This window comes from Lates calcarifer, linkage group LG8, assembly GCF_001640805.2.
Source record: "Lates calcarifer isolate ASB-BC8 linkage group LG8, TLL_Latcal_v3, whole genome shotgun sequence".
Classification (NCBI taxonomy): Eukaryota; Metazoa; Chordata; class Actinopteri; family Centropomidae; genus Lates; species Lates calcarifer.
The window spans coordinates 25,822,430-25,829,055 of record NC_066840.1 but is presented as its reverse complement, the minus strand read 5'-3'; the positions used below and the strand labels follow the sequence as shown (position 1 = coordinate 25,829,055).

At 42.0% G+C, this 6,626-nt stretch overlaps 1 long non-coding RNA gene across 1 annotated transcript; it reads left to right on the top strand.

Moving 5' to 3' along the window:
- Window positions 1–3,581: 3,581 nt before the first annotated feature.
- On the top strand, window positions 3,582–4,803 carry LOC108874830 (uncharacterized). Its single transcript, XR_001959784.2, has 3 exons — window positions 3,582–3,804; window positions 4,171–4,230; window positions 4,739–4,803. It is a non-coding gene; the product is annotated as an uncharacterized LOC108874830 (long non-coding RNA).
- Window positions 4,804–6,626: the final 1,823 nt, after the last annotated feature.

Here is a 6,626-nt window from a genome sequence, read left to right as displayed (position 1 = left end):
AACAGCAGCTGACGCCCAGGGCACACAGCTTCATAGCCTCAGGGGAACATCAGTTTGAAAATGTAATCACATCCTTCTGTCAAAGTGGATTCATATTCTGCATGGACAGAAAAAACAAACAAGAAAAAACCTTTGTGTGTGGACTAATAGACTCAATGGATGCTACAGTAAGTCGCTATCGGAAAGTGATGAGACTACTACTATTCCCATTCTACTCTTAGAAACTCTGGGAACCACCAGTGAACCAGCATTTTGGGAGCGCAGAGTCCTGGTGGGATTGTAGGGGACTATGAGATCTTTGAGGTAAGATGGAGCCTGACCATTAAGGGCTTTGTAAGTGAGGAGGAGGATTTTGAATTCTACTCTGGATTTGATTTTGATCTGAATAAACAGATGTCAATGCTAACATTGGCTATGCTATGCTAACACTGCCTAGAGAGAAGAGAGATGATATAAATTCAGACAGCAGTCTGCAGACCAAACACAACCAGCGTCAACGTCAAGGTTTCCACCTACACTTAACAGTGATATGAGTTTGATTTTTTGACTTTGTGAAGGAGGATTGTTTGGTTTGTCTTTAAAGAAAAGTAAAAAGTACCAATATTCTGGCCCCAAAAGGTTCAGATTCACATCATAAACTCCAGTATCTTCCTGTCTGTGTGACCATTTGGTGCCCAGATGATCATAACCTTGTTTATTTTTCTTTTAAAATCAGGAATTAAGGGTTTATGTTGTGTCAAAAATGTATAAAACAGCAGCAATAAAAAGAGAAATGTACTCTGAGTTTGAAAGTGCTGAACAAAGGGAGGGACGGACGGACAGTTCACGACCAGAAAAGACCCATTGAAAGAAAATGACGATTAATAAAGTTGATTGAATCTTCACAAGCCAGCGGGCAGCTGAGGCCGGTCGTTCAGAGAGAGTGGACGGAGAAGAAGAGGAGGAGGGTGACAGCATTTATGAAACGTCAGGCCTGTCACAGCGATCACATCATCAAACCCTCTGACCTTTGGAACAGAGCCTTAAAGAATGAAGCGGAGGATGTTTCTCCTCCTTCACATGTGATCGACGGCTGAATAATCTGCTCACAGATGACTCACCTGGCCTCAGGTACCAGCTTCAGACCAGGACTCTTCATCTGTCTGCTGAGTTCTGTTGGATTCCTCTGATTTCTACCTTCTTTAATCATTGACTCAGGCTGATTAGAGACATTTGTCAAGTCAAACCTTGGTGAATTCAGGTTTTTAACTGTGTAACAAAGTTCCAGTTCTTATTAATATTTTAAAGCTTCTTTCATCCATGTTTTTACGTTTTGCATCTTGCAGACATCTTACATCATGGTCTGTTGAGTGGTTTTCTGGGTGTTTGTGAACATAAATGTAACTGAGTCTTTGTGTTGCCTTGAATCTGAGGCAGATACAACCTGCAGGGACGCAGCAGCAGCAAATATAACTGATGTTAGAGTGAAAACCAGGAATTACTTTATGATGAAATGTTGTAGGTAAACCCTCACAGTTACCACAACCTGCCTGGAACTGTACCTCACTTCAGAACTTCCAACAACCCTTAAAGACAACGTGTGATGATGACAATGACAGCGTTTGAGTCTCTTTCCTTTTCTTGTTCATGTAGAAACTGGACTCTTTTCTAATGGACTTCAGTCTCCTGGATGAGCAGCAGCAGCCCCAGTGTCTACACGAGGCGTTCAGGTACAGATCTAAGTGTATGTCAAAATGTGCTTCAGGTCACATTTACGTGCATAAAGACCAGAGTCTATAAAAAGATGGACGACATGACAGCTCCCAAAAGTGAATCTATCCCATCTCCATCGCCCCCTGGTGGTTGGGTTCTGTGCAGTGTGAGGAAGTGGAGACTAGAGATGGGATGATTTGAGTTCCCAACTATCCAGCTCTGTTCACTGCGCTCCAGCAATAATATTGTGAATCTCAATGATTTTGGAAATCCACCTGAATAAACTGGCTGTGATAGTTTTGGTTCTTGGTGATGTTATTATGTGCTAAAGGTTAAACCCTGGGAGGATAACAGAGGTGACGATAATAATGCTGTAGCACACACTCACCTCCCTCTCCACCTCCTGTAGAGAGCTGCTTTAAGTCCACGATAGACAAACTTTTATCCAACTAATTAGTCCCTGTTTGTTTCCCTGTTTGGTCCCGTGTGACTAATTGTGTTAAAACCACAAAGCTCTTTCTCTTTATCTCTGTTTCTGTGCAGCTGCATCCAAGGGCGTTTTTCACTTCCTCCTATCAACACATTTCAGCTCCATGTAAGAACAAACAAACAAAACACCATCAACAAGGATTTTAATGTTTGAGAAGCAGCGACGACACTTGCAGCAGCCGCAGATAATAAACTCTTTATCGTGTCTTTGCCATCTGCTCTCAGTAAACGCAGTGGAGGTCCCGCCTGCGACGCCTCAGCCTTTCATTCCTCAAATCTGACGACGCCAGCTGGCACACCGGCGACATTTAGGTGTTTGCCGAGAACGAGCCACCAACCTGGCATTTTCAAGGTCACACAGCGCGGCCAAATTAACGAGGACAGAAACACAAATACCTGTTTTCTGTTGGAGGTGACGTTCACATCCGAAATATTTAAAGGACAAAATCAAACCGAGCCGTCACCGCAGAGAGAGTGACGCTCAGGAGAGACGAGGAGCAGAGTTCAGCTCAGTACTTGGTATTCAGAGAGGATTAAAGGTAGCTAACGCTGACCTTTAAAAGTTTAAAACACTCCAGTAATGAGTCTCTCCGCTCTTTTTCTTTATGTGGTTTGTGACCTTGATGTTTCACTCGGCGAATAAAGCAGCAGCTGTGATGGAGGCTGCAGGTCTGAGACACCTGAGGAAAGAAAGAGGGGAGAACAAAAAGCTGTGAAGTGTGAATGTTTTTCTTTTTCTAACACCAGAAAAATAACTTCTGAAAATATCACAGCAAGTCCAACTGATCTGTGCACTGATAAATCTGAAACTGAAAAAGGATTTGTTGACCAATCACCTGACATTAAATTCTGATTCAAAACATCATTTATTATCTGCTGCAAAAAAAGTGTTATGGCTCTGCTAACTAATCCAGCTACAATTAATTAGCGTGTGAATTCTTGACCTTGACCCTTGACCTTTAACTACCAAACAGAGTCCTGCAGGATTGATCCTAATTCCAGGAAGTCAGTTAGCATGTTAGCATGTTAGCTCTTCCTGTTGTCAGTGTGTTTCTGGTTAAATGTCTGAAATAAGGTCTGTGGTTTTAACACAAGCTCAAGACATTTTCAGGTTTTATTCTCCGACATAAAATGGGTCAGTAAATCCCCCACTCCTGATGTTTGAAGCTTTTACGTGTCTTAAAAAAGGCGGTTGCTAACGAGTGTCTAAATGAGACTACAGAGGTTGTCGGGGACGTTAACATGAAAACCCATCTACTCACCAGTCCACCTTTACAGCCTCGTTGTGTTTCTACTCACGCTCTTTCAAACTCTCACTAACTTTCTAGGGGGGACGAGCTCACGGTAAAATCAACATTTAAAATCTGTTTCTAACTCTGTTGTTTCTGTTTGTTCCCCATCAACCGGTGAATTAAAACCCTCTGTCTCAGTTTCTTGGTCCTTTTAAAGAACATTTTCTTCTCTCAGTGTCTCGGCCTCCTCTTCGCCTGCAGCCACGTTTCCTCATCAGACTCAGATGTGACGGTGTGCTGCGGCAGGATTTGGTGTTCCTGTGTTTTCGTTCTGTTGTTGCTGCTGCTGCCAGTTTCTGTTAGGACGGGAGGGAGGACGAGACCCGACAAGGTGGGGGAGGAAGAGGGGAGGGAGGGAGGCAACACACACAAACATACATGTATGTTTTTCTGTATTCATGAGGACCATCCACTTTAAAACCCTGAAGAATTCAAATTGTTTATCCTGATTAATTGAACACCTCCAGCAGATGGAGGAGGACGTTTTGTTTGATCCTTTAAACCTTTGAGATTTAACCTAGAACAGTCTGAACACAGAGAGAGGGACGAGACATTTAATTCATCTCAATTAAAGGACATTTCCTCCCTGGTTATTCTGATGAATTCAGATCAGACCAACTGATAAAATTCTGTTACAGGAAACTGAACTTTCTCTGTCACTGAGTAAATCTTTTATTTCTCCTCCTCCTTGTTTTAGTCGTGTCAGCGGCTCCAGAGAACGCTCATCATGGTCCTCAGAGGATGAACTGAAACTCCTGTGAGTGAGTCCCACTTCATTTTCTACAGAAGCTGCTGCTTTAAGGTCTTTTAGGATTTAATCATTTGTACATTAATACACTGACAGTTAATGAAAATGCATCGACTTGAAGATCTGAAAATACTTTACCACATCTTCTGAAAAAGATATGACATATCTATATAACTGTGACAGAGACAACTCAACTTTTTAACTCAGTAATGAGCTAAAATAAAACGCTAACATCAGATCCATTCTCTTTTTTCAAACTGTTTTTGTCGTGAGAACTTTCACTCAGAACCTGAACATTAGGAGGCAAAAAGACAACGTCAGTTTTATTTTTTTGTGTGTAAAGGCCTTTAATAAGTGTAGGTTATAGCTGAAGCCTGAGAGGAAAACCTGCAGACACTGCTCAGGGTGTTAAAACACTTTAAACACCTCTGCACATTTTTCCAGTTTAAAAATGTCAGGTCTCAATTCAGGAAAAATTTAAGCGGCGTTATTTTGTTAAATTTCTTATTTTTATCAGACTATGTTCAGCCTGAGAACCAGAGAGACCACTGAGCTACAGACTCTGCAGGAGAAACCAAATCTAATGAGAATACGTCTCTGATGAGTTGATCAGTTATTCTTTCTCAGAGTGTGTGGACACTGACGTCAGGTAACAGGTCCGTTAAATTTAAAGTTTGTGTCCAGTTAAAACCTGCAGCTGAATTTAATTTACATTTTACCACATGTTGTCGTTTTAACCAGAGTTGGATCAGCATCACTTCACATGAGAAACAGTCGATAAAACCAGGAGAGTTTATTTTAAACACCAGGAGAAAAGATGAGGAGCTGCAGCAGCATCTGTGTCACTGTCTGTCCCTCAGTGGATCATTTCACCGTCCAGATGACAGACTGAAATTACTGATGTGCATGTTTTTCAGTTTGTCCACGGGCGAAATCAAATTACCAGGCTCCCGTGGAGAGAGCTGTTTGTTCCATAAAACTCCTGCAGTCCTGAAGTTAAAATTATAATGCTAATTGCCTGAGCTCTTCTGTCAATACTAATGCCATCTGGAGAGGACTGAAGGAGGGTAATAAAGTCGGGACGGCATCAATTGCAACTTGTTGCCAGAGGCAGAAAAAGTGAAACCACAGGATCAAAAACAAAAGGATCCAAATGAGTTGAGAGAATACAAAGTTCCTGATGTGGTCTGAGAAGTTTCTCTGAGTCACAGCTTCATGATCCAGACTTAATGAACTGCGTCATCTGATCTGATGATACCATGATTTTAAATCAGTCAGATTTCAGTTCTGTCCTGATGCATGTGTTTTTAGAAGTTCATTTTTTCGGTGCTCTTCCTCTGTTAGCGGAGCTGCTGCTAACGTTAGCTCAGCTTGTTTTTAGGTTCCAGGTTCCTTCAGTGTGGATGGTTCAGGAGCTGAATCCTCCTCAGACGTCTCCTCCTCTCCACACAAACAGAGCAGCTGACTGAAACCAGAAAACTCTGAAACAGTTTGATGATAAAAGTCGATGTTTCTCAGTTTCTCTGACGTGGAGAGCAGCTGTTAGCTCAGCTTGTTCCTCTGATTCCTGACGACAAAAACTCAGAGTTAGAATGTTATAAAAAGTCTGGTCGACTTACACATGAACATATATACAATATATAATAGATGTTACATTAGAACAGTCTGTAGCTCCATTAGAGTTTAAACAGCTCGTTCAAGGACACTTTAATGGAGGCTGTTACAGGAGAGACGGAGCGTCTCTGTTTCCATAATCAGGTTCAGCTCTGTGGTGGAGAGAGAGCCAGAACACACACACACACACACACACACACACACACACACACACACACACACACAACAACAACTCTGAAATGGAAAAACTGAGGACTCTCTAATGTCCTGTATTAGGATGGTGTATTAGCTGCAGGGGGAGACATTACACAGCAAAACAAAGACAGGACACACACACACACACACATACACACACACACACACACACACACACACACATACACTTACTTCTTCTTCTATCCTTGTGAGGACACTGACATAATACATCGCCTCGCCTCGTATCTTAATCTTAAACCATCACCGTTAACCTCAGCTCTGAATGAACCCTGACTCTAACCATCGACCTGAACCAAGTCTTTACTCAGACTGAACTGTACACACACCAGCTCTTCCTTTAGATCAGGTACGTTTCATATCAGGATTTAACTTTGATAAACTCGTCCAGGTTCGTTATGTCAGTAAGGAAGTACAGAATTTATTTATTTAACATCTAATTATCATGAATGCACAGACACGTCAGTGGGAGGAGATACTGTACTGTCACACACACAGTTTGTGTTGCACAAGCACAAACACATATTGTACAAACACACACACATTAGACAAGCGAGCGTGTCCTCTCCCGGGACGAA